The sequence below is a fragment of the Mirounga angustirostris genome, unplaced genomic scaffold (genome assembly GCF_029215605.1).
Source record: "Mirounga angustirostris isolate CCGP_5_RB_7025 unplaced genomic scaffold, mMirAng1.0.hap1 SCAF_5, whole genome shotgun sequence".
Lineage (NCBI taxonomy): Eukaryota > Metazoa > Chordata > Mammalia > Carnivora > Phocidae > Mirounga > Mirounga angustirostris.
The window spans coordinates 99,963,603-99,981,277 of NW_026991713.1; the positions used below are offsets into that span (position 1 = coordinate 99,963,603).

The 17,675-nt window shown below is 38.0% G+C and overlaps 1 protein-coding gene across 13 annotated transcripts in view; it reads right to left on the bottom strand.

Moving 5' to 3' along the window:
* Positions 1 to 17,675, bottom strand: part of TULP3 (TUB like protein 3) — a 113,596-nt gene that overhangs the window by 35,842 nt on the left and 60,079 nt on the right. The window contains exon 1 of one of the 13 annotated variants that reach the window (XM_054507236.2): positions 6,542 to 6,749. The exons of the other annotated variants lie outside the window; for them this stretch is intronic. The gene's annotated coding sequence lies outside the window, so the exon portion shown is untranslated. Of the gene's footprint in view, positions 1 to 6,541; positions 6,750 to 17,675 lie in introns of those variants that run through there. 13 annotated transcript variants of the gene reach the window in all.

A 17,675-nucleotide genomic window follows, 5' to 3' on the forward strand; every position in this document is an offset into this window, starting at 1 on the left:
GAAGGAAATATTTGCAAATCATATAGCTGATAAGGGGTTAAAATCCAAAATAAAGAACTCGTACAATAGCAAAAAACCCCCCAATAATCTGATTTGAAAATAGGCAGAAGATCTGAATACACATTTTTCCAAAGACGGACAGATGGCCAACAGGTACATGAAAAAGTGGTTTTTTCTCCTTCTGCCCCACTTGTGCGCTCTCACTCTCTCAAATAATAAAATCTTGTTTTTTTCTAAGATTTTATTTATTTATTTGACAGAGAGAGAGACACAGCGAGAGAGGGAACACAAGCAGGGGGAGTGGGAGAGGGAGAAGCAGGCTTCCCGCGGAGCAGGGAGCCCGATGCGGGGCTCGATCCCAGGACCCTGGGACCATGACCTGAGCCAAAGGCAGACGCCTAATCTTAAAAAAAAAAAAAAAAAAAAAAGACAAGAAATAACAAGTGTTGTTGAGGATGTGGAGAAAAGGGAACCCTATGCACTGCTGGTGAGAATGTAAATTGGTGCAGCCACTGTGGAAAACAGTATGGAGGTTCCTTAAAAAATTAAAAATAGAGCCTGGGTGGCTCAGTCGGTTAAGTATCTGCCTTTGGCTCAGGTCATGATCCCGGGGTCCTGAGATGGAGCCCCATGTCAGGCTCCCTGCTCAGTGGGGAGTCTGCTTCTCCCGCTCTCTCTACCCCTTCCCTTGACTTGTTCTCTCCCTCTCTCTCAAATAAATAAATAAAAATCTTTTAAAAAATTAAAAATAGAGCTTCCATATGATCCAATAATTCTATTTCTGGGTATTTATCTGAAAAAGAAAAGCCTTAACTTGAAAAGATACATGCACCCCATGGTCACTGCAGCATTATTTACAATAGCCAAATAGTAAAGCAAAGAAAACACAAATACCGTATTATCTCACTTATCTGTGGAATCTAAAACAAACAAACAAAATAAAAAAACCAAGCTCATAGATAGAGAGAACAGACTGGTGGTTGCCAGAGGCAGATGGGGACTAGGCAAAATGGGTGAAGGGGATCAAAGGGTTATAAAATAAATAAATTATAAAATAAGTAAGTCATGGAGATGTAATGTATGGTTAATAATAATGTATTGCATATTGGAAAGTTGCTAAGAGAGATCTTTAAAGCATTCATCACAAGAAAAAAACAAATTTTGTAACTATATGGTTATGAACATCAACTACACTTACTGTGGTGATCATTTCACTTTTACGTACAAATATTGAATCATTATGCTGTACACCTGAAACTAATATAATGTTACGTATCAATCATACCTCAATAAAAAATATTTTCTCCTCATCTGGGGCTTTTGTGCTGCAAAAGATATTCTTATGAAATTTAAAGGGCCAGCCTCAGATGAGGAGAAAATATTTGCAAAATACATATCTAACACAGGATTTATATTTAAAATCAAAAGTAGGCTTATCAGTTTACTAAGAAGACAACCCAATTAAAAATTGGACAAAAGGTTTCAACATTGATTTCACAAAAGAAGAAATATGAATGGTCAATAAGTACAAGGAAAGACGCTCAATATGATGAGTCATTACAGAAATGCATATTAAAACCACAACGAAATATCAATACATAACCAATGGAAAGGCTAGAAATTAAAGACTGACCATCAGTGTTGGTGAGGATGTAGAGCAACTTGAACTCACATGGCTACTCAACCAGCAGGTATATGCAAAATGCACAACCACTTTCAGGTACTTTCTTTAAAATGCCAAACATATACCAACTATTTGATCCAAGCACTCCACTCCGAAATTTACCTAAGACATCATGAAGGCATATGTCCACAAAAATAAAAACAAAAAACAAAACTATCCATGGATGTTCACAGCAGCTTTATTTTTTTTTTTTAGCAGCTTTATTTGTATTAGCCAAAACGTGAAAACGACCCAAATGTCCATCATTGGATGAATGGATAAATTTTATGAGGGATACTGGGCGCCTGGGTGGCTCAGTCGTTAAGCGTCTGCCTTGGGCTCAGGTCATGATCCCAGAGTCCTGGGATCGAGCCCCGCATCATGCTCCCTGCTCTGCAGGAAGCCTGCTTCTCCCTCTCCCACTCCCCCTGCTTGTGTTCCTTCTCTCACTGTTGTCTCTGTCAAATAAATAAATAAAATCTTTAAAAATATATATTTAAAAAAAATTTATGAGGGATACTATCTGGCCATATACAGGAAAAAACTACTGATACACACGACAAAATGGATGAATATCAACATCATTCTGCTAAGTACAAGAAAGAGAACACACTGTAAGATAACACTTAGAAGATACAAATTCTAGAAGATACAAACTAATCAGTAGTAACAAAAAGCAGTGGGTATCTGAGAGTAAGAAGGAAGGATGGATTATAAAGGGGCAAAAGGAAACTTTTGGGGTTCATTATCTTGACTGTAGTGATGGTTTCACAGGGGTATACATGTGTCAAAACTCATCAACACGTACAGTTCAAATGTGGGGTTTGATGTATGTCAATTATAAATCTATTTTTTAAATCCACCTACAACGGGAGTTAAACAAGTAAATAATTCAGTCCAGTTTCAACTACAGCATGGGTGTCAATATAATGTTAAACCAATGCAAACTATATATATTAAGCTTTTGCAAACTATAATGATGGAAAATCTCCAACAGGGGCGCCTGGATGGCTCAGTCGTTAGGCATCTGCCTTTGGCTCAGGTCATGATCCCAGGGTCCTGGGATCAAGCCCCACATCAGGTTCCCTGCTCAGCAGGAAGCCTGCTTCTCCCTCTCCCACTCCCGTTTGTGTTCCTGCTCTCGCTCTCTGTCAAATAAATAATAAAATCATTAAAAAAAAAAAGAGAAAAATCTCCAACACATTAAATGTTAAATATAACTCCAATGTGTTCCCATGCACATACTTCAGGCCTTTTATAAATATTTGGAAATAAAGATCTAAGATCAGGCTTGCCTCAAAAATATGCACAATAAATAAGCACGCAAGTTGGAGGGGTGCCTGCTGGCTCAGTTGGAGGAGCATGTGACTCTTGATCTCAAGGTTGTGAGTTCAAGTCCCATATTGGGTTGTAGAGATTATTTAAATAAACAAACTTAAAAAAATTTTTTTTTAAGCATGTAAGTTGGAGAATAAAACATACCATATGAATTAGGTTTCAGCTACTCTGTTACTCCTCTCCTAAGAGGGCCCAAGGGCCACAGAGTTCTTTCCTTAGGTGAGGTAACAATTTGAGAAGCAAATTCTCATTCTCCTCTCCAACTGTACTCATAAAAATACACATGCTCCATCTCTCTTCCTATCACAGAGGAAGATGTTCCTCTACATAAAGTGAACTCTGATACTGGTGAACTGATTCTGGCCCCTGTTTCCCCAGAATTACAATGAATACTACTCCTCTATCTTCAGCCTCTCCATCTCTAGTAGCTTCTTTCCTCGGCTCATAATAATTCTTTAAAAAGCTACCTTCCTAGACTTTATCTATCTATAAAGCTATTAATCAATCTCCACTTCCCATCATCATCAAATAACTTCAAGATAATCAACACTTGCTGTCACTATTTCAACTATAATTACCTTCTCAACTCATTGCAGTCTGGCTCTATTCCCTCATTCTCCTGAAACTCATCCTCTAATTGCCAAAAATAATAGTTTGTTTTTACCTTTCATTCCTGCTTGACTTGCCTGAAGTACTTGACAAAAAAAACCCACCAGCTCCTTACTGAAACTCTCTCCTCTCTTGTTTTCTTGAAAACTCCTTAGTTCTACTCTTACCTAGCTGCTCCTTTCACTAAATTCAGTCAGCAACTATTAAGCATGCCCTAAATACCAGGCACTGAGGTAGGCACTAAGGATACAGGAATGAACAAGGAATTAGTTTCAGCCTTCACGATACTTATACCCCTTTACTTTCTGTCCTCTTCCATTGACCATTATTGTAGTCAGGATTACATGCTGATCTACAGGCCTGTCCTATGTCATCTATCTATTGCCATGACCGATAACCCCAAATCTTTATCTCTGGCAGCCACACTAAACTTGGCCCTAATATCTAGTTGACCCCGAACCAAGCACATATGGGGCAGACTCCAAGCAATCCTGGCAAGACTAAAAACCAAACTGAGATTTCAGCTGCTGTCCTCCAGCCCAGTTTGCAGTTAAAGAGATCAAATAAATGATCTACTTTTAAACAAACCAACCGAAAAAAAAAAAAAATCAACAGTCTTCATGGGAAAATAACAGAATCCAGAGTCTTTACAATGTACCATGCATAATGTTCAGTACACAATAAAAAATTATTCCATATCCAAAGAAACAGGAAAAATATGATATATCAGTAGATATTATCCAATCTGAAGAACAGGGAAGAAAACTGTTTTTTAAAACATGAAGAGAGAGGAACAATTTTCTGGATTAAAAAAGAAAAATTTAAGGGGTGCCTGGGTGGCTCAGTCATTAAGCGTCTGCCTTAGGCTCAGGTCATAGTCCCAGGGTCCTGGGATCGAGCCCCGCATTGGACTCCCTGCTTCACGGGAAGCCTGCTTCTCCCTCTCCCACTCCCCCTGTTTGTGGTCCCTCTCTCACTATGTCTCTCTCTGTCAAATAAATAAAATCTTAAAAAAAAAATTTTTTTAAGTATATCCCCACCTTAGTAAAAGGGCCTAGCCTATGCTTTGCTTCTTGACTTAGGAATCTTGTGGTGAGCATTAGTTATTACACTGAGCTCTCATATTATCACTGTTCCACAGCCTATAAAAGTGCTACAGAGTAATGCTTTTTATATAAAACATACATATTGACTAAATAAATAAATATCTTTGTACAGCTTCACAGTAACTCTGTGATAAATGAAACATCTCTTTAAAAATGTCATTGTAAAAACAATTTTCTCTATGGGAATAAATGACCTGCCATTGAATAAAAAGCCCCTGAAAATCTAAAACAAACAAACAAAAAAACCCCACATACCCCTAAGTTCAAGTCTCACTTTTTCTATGAAAAAGTCCTCAATTTCTCCATAATAATTTCCTCTGTTCTACTTCAACAGTACTTTGAACATTTCTAAATTATACTTATCCTGAATATCCTGATGGTATGTTTGTATCAGTTTCCTATCCATTTGAACAGTAACATTCAAAAACTGTTGACAGTGAAAGAGTAAGAACTTTATTATTCAATGTGACTTAGCACACAAACACACACATAATACAAATGCACACATACACATGTATAGCTAATCTTTTAAAATATTAAAAAAAAAACTTTACAGAAAAAAATCCCAATATACTACAAACTCTCACATCACAATCAATTTCTAATTCTTGTCAGTACCTTCATATACTTTTTTCTTTTTCTCAAACCGAGTTTGTCTGCATTAATTTTTTAAGTTATCATATGGTAAAATTGACTTTTTAAGTGCACTATAAATTCAACACATGCACAGATTTGCTGTGAACACTCCAAAAACTCATTTTGGTCTTTTTTTTCCAATTATTTTACCTATGTATGTGTCTCCTTTTTCTTTTCTTTTTTTTTTTTTTTTTAAGATTTTGTTTATTTATTTGACAGAGAGAGACGCAGTGAGAGAGGGAACACAAGCAGGGGGAGTGGGAGAGGGAGAAGCAGGCTTCCCGCAGAGCAGGGAGCCCGATGGGGGGCTCGAGCCCAGGACCCTGGGACCATGACCTGAGCCGAAGGCAGGCACTTAACGACTGAGCCACCCAGGCACCACCTGTGTCTCCTTTTATTGACAAAATTCATATACATATCATATCTTAATTGTTAAAGTGTCCTACCCCACTGGTAAGATGAACTTGTTCCCTCTGTTAAACATAGAACTTCTTCTTTTGTGTCACTATAGAACAGCAATGAGTATCTTTATTCTTCAAAGTGGAATTTTCAAGTCAAAAGTTACAAACTATACTATTATGAGTCCTTACCTATAATTCTTCTAAATTGTTTTTCCCCAAAATAAAACTTTATAAATTTATATTGCTACCAGCAAGTTAAAAACTATTTCTCTATGCTCTGGGATGTTACCTCTGTTAGGTTAATGATATATTAAAGTAACTTAAGGGGCGCCTCGGTGGTGCAGTTGGTTAAGAGCCAACTCTTCGCTTCGGCCCAGGTTCTGATCTCACCATCCTGATCTCAAGTGAAATCAAACCCCGCGCTGGACTCTGCACTGGGCATGAAGTCTGCTAGATTCTCTCTCCTTCTCCCTCTGCCCCTCTTGCTCATGCTCACTAACCACCCCCCCTAAAATAAAATAAATAAATCTTAAAAAAAAAAAAAAGTAACTTAAAGTTGTTTACTTGCATGTTTTTAATTACTAAGGGAAAGGACTCCTTTACCACATAATGAATAACTATTCCACCTGATACACATAATTGATCTACAACTGGGAAACGTCTGTAATTCAAATAAAAGTCATACAAGCAAAGTTAGACAAGAAAAGATACAAAAGAAGTTCAACTTGACTACCCTCTACTGTCTACATAATCAAAGTTCACAATATCTAAAGCACAATGATCCTCACTCAGATTTTTAAAGTATATTTTTTCTGGAGCGCCTGGGTGGCTCAGTCGTTAAGCGTCTGTCTTTGGCTCAGGTCATGATCCTAGAGTCCTGGGATGAAACACCGCATGGGGCTCTCTGCTCAGCAGGGGGGAGTCTGCTGCTCCTTCTCCCACTCCCCCTGCTTGTGTTCCCTCTCTTGCTGTGTCTCTCTCTGTCAAATAAATAAATAAAATCTTTAAAAAAAAAAAGTATATTTTTTCTTAGAAAAGTAATTTACTCCCATTATAGAAAAATTAAAAAGTAAATTAAAATATACTACATAATAATAATGCATTATTTTTCCAAGTCATACATTGTAAACTTTTTCCTTCCTTTTTATAAGCACAATTTTTAGTGGTGGCATAATATTTTACCTGTACTGATTTATTCCCCTATTGTTGGATATTTATGTTGTCGCTAATTTATTTATTTATTTATTTCATACTAGTTTATTTAGGGGTTCCATTTTCACTCCTCAGTAGATTTTATGGATTTATCATATGCTTCTTCACTCACTAATTCATCCAGTTCTGAAGGATTACTGAGTGTTAGCTTGATCAGCCAACCATCTTCATAACAAGATTTGTTGGCAAGTCCTGGATTTTCTGCAAAAGCTTCATTAATTTGTTATTTCTCCTGATAGAGGAGAATAGAGCTCACTAGCAGCTTTCTTACTCTTCAAAGCACCAAACTCACATTGTTTGTTCTATTTTGTCCTGACTTCAGACAGACTACAGTAAACAACATCACAACATCTCCCAAAGCTTCCTGTGCAAAATTGCTGATTCCCACTGTTCCAATACCATTTTCTCGTTATTCATTCATATTTGTATGTGAATTTATGCACACAGAGCAGAGGAGCCTTCAGGCAGCTTCCTGATTGTCATTCCGCGCCTGCCCCCCACCCTCGCGCCCATCCCCACGCGCCCGCCCACCGTGCAGCTCCCCCCACCCCGTGCCTGCCCCCCCCTCCCGCGCCCTCCCTGCTGCCCCCCAGGCCAGAGCAGGCAGCGTGCGCCCTCCGCACTCTGGCTGCACACCACCACAAACCTCACACTCTGCAGCCCTCATAGTTGTTGCTAATTTAATAACAAAAAGTGTTACAGATTTATATCCAGAAGAAATTAGCACATATGCCCACAAAAAGAGTTGTACAAGAATGTTCATAAAGCCAAAAACTAGAATCACATGTCTAAGACCAGAAGAACAACAACAACAACAAAAACAAATTGTGGTATAGTCATTCAATGGAATATTACTCAGCAGTAAAAAGAACTGGTAATATACATAAACGACATGGTTAAATCTCAAAAACATTATGCTGACTGAAAACAGCCTTACATGGGGCGCCTGGGTGGCTCAGTCAGTTAAGTGTCTGTCTTTGGCTCAGTTCATGAGCCCAGAGTCCTGAGATTGAGCCCCGGGTTCTGAGATTGAGCCCCACGCCTGGATCCCTGCTCAGCCGGGAGCCTGTTTCTCCCTCTCCTCCCTGCTCCTGCTGGCTCTTGTTATCTCTGTCTTTCTCTCTCAAATAAATAAAATCTTAAAAAAAGAAAAAAGAAAACAAACTTGCATGAAAGAGTATATACTGTATGCTTTCACTTATAATAGTTCAAGAACCACCAAAAGCATCTATGGTGATAGAAATCAGAATAATGGTTACCATTGTGGGGTGGAGGGTAGAGGAAAGATAAAAGTTGAAAGAGGCACAAGGAAACTTTCTGGGTGATAGAAATGTTCTATAGCTGCATCATAGGGATACATACAAACGTAAAATAGTCCTTGAACTGTACACTTAAAATGTGTATTTTACTGTATAGAGATTATACCTCATTAATAAATAAATAAATTTAAATAAAGTTTATATCTGCATTTCAAGGTTTCTTTTTGAGACAGATTCCCAGAAATAGGATTACTAAGGGTAGACCTAAATCCTTTTTGGAATGAGAAGACTGGTCAAAGGGTATGACTAGTTGTATTGCCAAATTAACTTCCCAAACAAACTACATCAATTCATACTTCCACCAGCAGTATGATTAGTGCTGATCATACATAAAGTGGAAATTATCTCTCTTGGTAGTCCACATTTTTATGTGGTTATAAAAAATTATTTAATGGTTATAAAATTATTTATAAAGGTTATAAAAAATTATCTATAAAGTAAAGGTTAAGGTTATAAAAAATTATCTAATGTCCAAAGTCTCTCTTCAATAATTTAAATCCTTTGCATGTTTGATATACTGGAGTCATATTCTGAATAAACTCTTATAATTTAGTTATCCCTTGACCATATGTATTCTAACACCACAGATATTTTAACTTTGCCTTTTAAAATAGTTTTAAATTTAACCATCTTGTTCTTTTTTAAGTCTACTACAAGTTTCCTCACAATTCTCCTTAAAATAAAAGTAAAAACAAACTATAATATTAATATGAACCCAACCAATAATATTAATATGAACTCAAAGCCTAACAACAACAGAAATACAATAATAATAAACACATGTCATTGAGGTAAAAGGAAAGCAAAAGGTTCTATTTGCTAGGGAGAGTGCTTAGGCCTTTATACATATAAATCTTACTGTTCATTTGAACCACGTAAGGTTGCTATTATTTTAGTTATTTTATAGATGAAAAAGGGTGGCTCCAGGAGATTAAGTAATTTACTAAGCCAAGCTTAAGGTCACATAAATTAGAAAAAACAAAGCCAGGGTGCCTGGGTGGCTCATTTGGTTAAGCGACTGCCTTCGGCTCGGGTCATGATCCCAGGGTCCTGGGCTCGAGCCCCCCATCGGGCTCCCTGCTCGGCGGGAAGCCTGCTTCTCCCTCTCCCACTCCCCCTGCTGGTGTTCCCTCTCTCGCTGTGTCTCTGTCAAATAAATAAAATCTTTAAAAAAATAAAAATTAAAAAAAAAAGCATTGGACAAAATTCAAGATCCTTTCAAAATAAAAACACTTAGGGGCGCCTGGGTGGCTAAGTCGTTAAGCGTCTGCCTTCGGCTCAGGTCATGATCCCAGGGTCCTGGGATCGAGCCCCGCATCGGGCTCTCTGCTCAGTGGGAAGTCTGCTTCTCCCTCTCCCACTCCCCCTGCTGTGTTCCCTCTCTCACTGTCTCTCTCTGTCAAATAAATAAATAAAATCTTAAAAAAAAAAAAAAACACTTAATAGAATAGAAATAGAAGGAAACTACCTCCACATAATAAAAGTCATATATGAAAAGCCTACAGCAAACATAATACACAATGGTGATAGACTGAAAGCATTTCCTCTAAGATCAGGAACAAGGCAAAGATTTTTCTATGGGAAAACACCCTAAATGCCAAACAACCAATTCATACCAACATTTAGAACATTAATACAGCTATAAATTGGGGAACTGTCTGTATCCTTATAAAGACATCTCAAGTACCAAAGTTAGGGCTTAAAAAGATTGTCCTAGGCTATAATGGCAATATAGTCCATCCAGACAGCATCAGCATTTTACAGCAAGGACAGGGTGCTAATGTAACAGTAACAGTAATTCTAATAGATTTGAAAACAGAATAGTAAGTAGACAGGAGAGAAGAGGGTCTCTTTTCTACTCTACTATTGATTTACTGAGTTCCTTCCACAATCTTTCAAAACGTCCATTTTCTTACTAATAAGAGAAACATAAAAACATGGGTCTCTTATTTAACTAGCTAAGAAGATATAAAAATAAAATTTAAAGGTGGCAAATTGTTGTGGTAGCCTCAAAAAGTAATCAAGTTTACTACTTCCCACATGGACAGGTAAAGAGAATGCAGGCAAAAGAAGAACAGATATTAGAATCTGGGGTAGCCTTTCCTTTTTTTTCGTTTTTGTTTTTGTTCCTCTGTTACCTGTGCAATAATTAATATCTGGGGGGAAAATATTAGAAAAAGGAAATTTATAATTTCCTATATCCTATGATACATATGTGAGAATCTTGCTGGGAAGCTTATGTAAGTGTCACCACTTGGTGATATTGAACCTCACTAACCAACAAGTACAATGCATGTGCAGCTCTGCCAGCTAGGAAATTACGATAGAAAAGCAGAGGCCAAGGCAACTGGGTGGCTCAGTCGGTTAAGCATCTGTCTTCGGCTCAGGTCATGATACCGGGGTCCTGGGATCGAGCCCCACGTCGGGCTCCCTGCTCAGCTGGAAGCCTGCTTTTCCCTCTCCCACTCCCCCTGCTTGTGTTCCCTCTCTTGCTGTGTCTCTCTCTGTCAAATAAATAAAAAATCTTAAAAAACAAAAACAAAAACCTCAACAATAAGAAAACAAGCCAATTAAAAAATGGGCAAATGATCTAAACAGACTCCTCACCAAAGAAGATATACAGATGGCCAATAAGCATAGGAAAAGATGTTCCACATCATATGCCATTACAGAACGGCAAATTAAAAAAAGAAAAAAACAATGAGTTACCACTGCATTCCTAGCAGAATGGCTAAAATCCAAAACACTGACAACACCAAATGTTGGCAAAGATGTGGAGCAATAAGAATAAAAAATGGCACAGCAACTATGGAATACAGTTTGGCAGTTTCTTACAAAACTAAATCTACTCTCATCATAGGATCCAGCAGTTGTGTTCCTTAGTATTTACCCAAAAAGTTGAAGCCTTTTGTCCCCACAAAAACTTGCACATGAATATTTTCATTATGGCTATAGCGGCTTTATTCATAATTGCCAAAAGCTGGAAGCAACCAAAATGTCCTTCAATACGTGGATGGATAAACAAACTGTGGTACATCCATACCATGAAATACTATTCAGTGATAAAGGAAAAGAGCTATCAAGCCACACACACACACACACACACATACACACACACAAGACATGGAGGAACCTTAAAGATATACTGATAAGTGAAAGAAATTCAATCTAAAAAAGTTGTATATACTGTATGATTCCAGCCATATAACATTCTGGAAAAGGCAACACTATAGAAATAGTAAAAACAGACCTAGAGGGTATAATGCTAAGTGAAGTCAGTTCAAGAAAAACAAATACCATATGATTTCACTCATATGCGGAAGTTAAGAATCAAAACAAATGAACAACAAAGAAACAAAAAACCACAGACTCTTAAATACAGAGAACCAACTGGTGGTTGCCAGAGGGGAGGTGGATGGAGGGTTGGGAGAAATAAAGGGAATTAAGTATATTTATCTTGGTGAGCATTGAGAAATGTATAGAATTGTTGAATCATTATATTGCACACCCGAAACTAACAAAACACTGTATATTAATTATACTTGTATTTAAAAAAATAAACAACAAAAAGATCTATGAAGAAATGAATAAGTAGAGCACAGGGGATTTTTATAGCAGTGAAACTATTCTGTATGATACTGTAATGATAGATACATGCCATTATACATTTGTCAAAACCCACAGAATATACCCACAAAGAGTGAATCCTAATGTAAACTACAGACTTTAGTTAATAACAACATATCAATACTGGCTCATCAATTTTTAACAAATGTACCACACTAATGCAAAATGTTAATGATAGTGGAAAAGGGGGGGGGTGGATGAGGGACTATATGAGAACTCTCTGTACTTCCATTTATTTTTCTGTAAACCTAAAACTGCTCTAAAAAATAAAATCTATTGGGCACCTGGGTGGCTCAGTCGTTAAGCGTCTGCCTTCGGCTCAGGTCATGATCCCAGGGTCCTGGGATCGAGCCCCGCATCGGGCTCCCTGCTCGGCGGGAAGCCTGCTTCTCCCTCTCCCACCTCCCCCTGCTTGTGTTTCCTCTCTCGCTGTGTCTCTCTCTGTCAAATAAATAAATAAATAAATAAATAAATAAATAAATAAATAAATAAATAAAATAAAATCTATTATTAAAAAAAAAAAAGATAGTATCAATACTGTGTTTTTAAGCTTCTGCCTTGCCAAAATAATCCCCTATCTCTGACAAGACAGAACGTCTGGACCATGTCTGTACAGCTTATTTATTCTGGATAGCCCTGTCTCCATGGCCATAAACTAACAGACTGGGGTAAACAAACAGACTGGGGTAAACACTGATATAAGTGGAAGTAATCAAACTCTCCCGGTATTTTTAACTGGCTCTGAGAGATCTGAGATCTGAGTTCAGTATAGGTTATTTAGTTGAAGTAATTCAACTCTTATTTTATAGTTGTGGAAACTGAGGCACAGCTAAGTTCTGTGGTCCCACAATCAGTAAATGGTAGAGCCAGGATCCAAACCCAGGAAATCTAGCTCCAAAGTTTATACTCTCAATCACTATATGAAAGGATATTATACTTTACATTTTATTTGGGACCAAGAATACTAGAACACCTAAAGCTGATAGTGATACAAACTGATAGGTTAGTTACAGCTGCCATCTCTAACTCAAACTTTCTTTTAGAAAGGACAAAGAGTTGAGATCTAAGAAAAAAATACGGATGCATATAAACACTCCATAAACAGGTAACTTTCTGTAGGAGAAAAGACACTGCCTTTCACCCTCTTAGCACACCCTTCAACTATACCATCAACCAATGCAAAGTAATGTTTTATATTCCATATTTTTAGAGACCCTTTCAAAAGACAACTTTTTTTAAAGATTTATTTATTTATTTATTTGACAGAGAGAGACACAGCGAGAGAGGGAACACAAGCAGGCAGAATGGGAGAGGAAAAGCAGGCTTCCTGTGGAGCAGGGAGCCTGATGCGGGGCTCGATCCCAGGACCCTGGGATCATGACCTGAGCCGAAGGCAGATGCTTAACGACTGAGCCACCCAGGCACCCCAAAATACAACTTTTTAAAATGTTTCCTCTAGGGGTGCCCGGGTGGCTCAGTTGGTTGAGCGACTGCCTTCAGCTCGGGTCATGATCCTGGAGTCCCGGGATCGAGTCCCGCATTGGGCTCCCTGCTCGGCGGGGAGTCTGCTTCTTCTCCCTCTGGCCCTCCCCCCTCTCATGTGCTTGCTCTCTCTCATTCTCTCTCTCAAATAAATAAATAAAATCTTTAAAAATAAATAAAATAAAATAAAAAAATAAAATAAAATGTTTCCTCTAGAACTCCTGTGAAAAGCCTTAATTTCCCATATGCCTTTCAAGTGAATGCACCTGAAATTTTAATACATTTACTCCCAATCACTGAGTCATAATATTTTGTCATATTGTGAAATCCTTCACTTCATTTTCCACTGCCAAGGAATTTTGGCATGTGTACCTGTGAGATTATATACAGCATTTGTCACAAAGAAATCAGAATAATTTTGACAAACTACATATAAGCTATTTTCATTATTTTATATGCACATGATAAATATTTATAAATGTGAATATGGGTGTGAACTGATAATTGCTGAAAAGATGCAGATCAATCAGAGACCAGAAAAGCCAATGAAAAGGGAACAGGGAAGCATTCCTTCCCCACATGCATCCACCCCCAAGTCCCCACTTTACCCACCTCCCTGGAGTTGTTCAGCAAAGACTTACTTTAATAAATATCAGACCTTTACTAACACCAATGAAGAGATTCCTCTTTTCCCCCAAATATAGTACCTAGTCTTTGTTTCTTGAGGCTTCCTTCTGTTTTTTTTCCTGACCAATTCTTTCAATGAACAACATCATTCTGAAGTTTGCGCCTTTCTATGGGATGTCAGATGACAAAATATCAAAAATAAAGAGCACTGCAAGACTGCACTATATTTACAAGAATCCTAAAATTGAATTTAAAAACCAGTGAAATTCAGTAAGTGAAGCAGACCATAATGCTCATGACTCCTGCGAAGTTTCTTCTGGCGCTGACATGGACACATAATACAATTCCTCTCTACAGAGCAGAGTGAATAATCATTCTTGTTTCCTGCTACCTCAATTCTATTTTATTTTTAAACCACCCACCCTTCCTTGTGAATTGTTTTGTTGTGGAAAGATAAAAAAGCCACTACGTTGACAGATTAAGTAGAAAGGACAAGAACAATTTACTTACACATATAAATTGCTTTCTTAAACCATAGTCAAACCAGTGATTGCTCAACATGTTGAGCAATGAATGGCAGAATGGTGTTTCTTATTTATTTATTTGATACAAAGCCCATTCAAAGTCCAGAAGATAAAATCTATCCTCTTCCCCCAGGCATCTTTGCCTATCAATACCCTAACTTTAGGCCTCCCTTCCATAAACATACTCTGGGCAAACAATCTTACTTCTCTACATTTTCCTTCCCTAACAAAGGGGATAATTATAATGATCTCATAAAACATCTAAGAATGAAAGTAAAGTCAATCAACTTTACAGAGGAATAGTTTCAAGGACAGCCTCTGGATCCAGATTTCCTGGCTTTTTAATATCCCAGATCCTTTACTTTCTCTCTCAGACAAGTTATTTAACCTCTGCCCACCATGCACAGCATAAAGATAATAATAATTATCTCATATGACTATATAAGATTTGAACAAATTAGTAAGAAAATGATTAGAATAGTGTCAGGTACATAGAAAGCACACATTAAATCTGTATTGTTTTCTGAATCTCTACCTTGTCTATATGCTACATAAGAGTTTGAGATATAGGTACTGCTCAAAATAGCTTATATTTAATGACACGAACATTAATAAATGTTAAAGAAAATCTCTGTGTCAAAATAAAATGGTCTACTACTACTTATAAAATAATAATGGGCACTCAATACATTCAAGCAGCTACAAATAAAATGGGCGGCCTCTGGTAGTATAATTCATCAAAGAGGAGGCAGTGATTTTTACAGTGAAACTTCCATAAGGAATTATCAGAAATAGTGTCAATGAAGTAAGAAAAAAAAAGTAACAAACACAAGTCCCACTCTTTCCCTCTCTCCACTCTAAACTTCCAATAGCTCCTAGGGTTTCATTATATCTTTACCCTCAACAAATAAGAAGTTCAATTGTATACAATCATCACATATTTGCTCTAACATTAGGGTTTTTTTTTTTTAAGATCTTATTTATTTATTTGAGGGAGAGAGAATGAGAGAGAGAGAGAGCACATGAAAGGGGGGAGGGTCAGAGGGAGAAGCAGACTCCCTGCTGAGCAGGATGCCCGATGCGGGACTCGATCCTGGGACTCCAGGATCATGACCTGAGCCGAAGGCAGTCGCTTAACCAACTGAGCCACCCAGGCGCCCGCCCTAACATTAGTTTTTTGAAATGTTAAAAATATGTTGGTATGAAATATAAAATTTCTGATCACTAGTGAATGCAACTTACACTCTTAGAGAAACTCTTCAGGCAAATTTATACTCTTTATTGACTTAGGATTTCCCAACTGTAGCCAACTGTCCAGTATGATTATAAACTTTTTTTTTTTGAGAGAGGGTGAGAGAGAATCTTAAGCAGGCCTCACAGCCAGTGGGGAGCCCAAAGCAGGCTGTCACAGAGGCTGACATACAGGCCTCAATTTCATAACCCTGAGAGCATGACCTGAAATCAAGAGTTGGTCTCTTAACCGACTGAGCCACCCAGGCGCCCCATATGATTATAAACTTTATATGACTCTGTAGCACTGTTTGTAATAACAAGATAGCACACTCTAATGTTCATCAATAGGGACTGAGACCATATCCATACAATGGAATACCATGCCACTGTTTAAAAAAAAGCACTGACATGAATAAAATATAGAAATATAGAGATATTGACTTGGAACAATTTCCAAGACGTTTTACTAATTGAAAAAAGGCAAGGTGCAGATAATTGGGGAGTATTTACCACCATTTATGAAAGAAAAAAATATATACGTATCTTTCATCTGCAATGCAGACAATCTTTGGAAGGATACACAGTAAGCTGGTATCAGTGTTGCCTTCAGGGAGGAAAACTAAATAGGTAGGGGAAAGGGAGGCATTTTTACTTTTCATTACGTACTGTTTCAATCCTTTTGAATTTTGTACCTGTGAAGGGCTGGTCACCTGAAAGATCAAACCATGATTAGATGCTTGGAATTTTCAGCCCCACTCCTCATTCTCTTGAAAAGGGAGGGCTGAAAATGATTGATAATGCCTATCTGATGAAGCCTCCATTAAATTCCACAAGTAGAGAGCTTGGAGAGCTTCCAGGTTGGCAAACACAACCACACCAAGAGGGTGAGATACCCCAATTCCATGGGGACGGAAGTTCCTGTGCTTGGGACCCTCCCAGGCCTTGCCCTATGTATCTCTTCATCTGGCTGTTCTTCCACATCCTTTATCATATCCCTTAATACGCTGGTAAACGTTAAGTGTTCCCCTGAGTTCTGTGAGCTGCTCTAGCAAATTAATTGAACCCAAGAAGGGGATTTTTGGAACCTACCGCCTATAGCCAGTTGGTCAGAAGCACAGGTGATAACTGGGCTTGTGAATGACGTCTGAAGAATGGGGGTTGCAGGGGAGGGGCAGTCTTGTGGGACCAAGCCCTTAACCTGTGGGATCCAAAACTATCTTGTTAGACAGTATCAGAATTGAGTTGAATTGTAGAACACCCAAGTGGTGTCAGAGAGAACTGCTTGTTGTGGGGAAAAAAACCCAGAAATGTCAGAAGTGAAGTGTTCTGTGTGAGAAATTAAGGAGAGACACAGGGAAGAAACACATAGCAGGAAAGGAACACACAGTAGGAAAGGACTGGGTTTTCCCCCATCTAGAAAGGAAAAAGCTGAGTTTTTTCATAACAGTACCATGTAAAGACATTTAAAATACACATATTAAAAGTCAATTTCTTAGCCCACTAAATGTAACTAAGAATAAAACAATTTGAAACTCTAAATGGTTGAAATCAATATAGGAGCCAGCAATGTTCTGCTATGTATTAATCAACCCGATGTCTCAGTTATAAGCACACTTATCTGATCTCCACTAATTACTGCATGTGCCCGCTCAAAATATGCTCGAAGGCTTAGTACATGTGCTGCCGACGCAAGCACTTGAAAGCTCTTAAATGGCTGCATTTTAAAATGAGAAAAAAAAGACTGTCGATTTTGTTGTTTATTTATTTTATTTTTTAGAATTCTTAAAAAGATTTTATTTATTTGAGAAAGAAAGAGAGAGAGAGTGGGCAAGCACAAGCAAGGGGGAGGGGCAGAGGAAGAAGCAGAGTCCCCACCAAGCAGGGAGCCGGATGCAGGG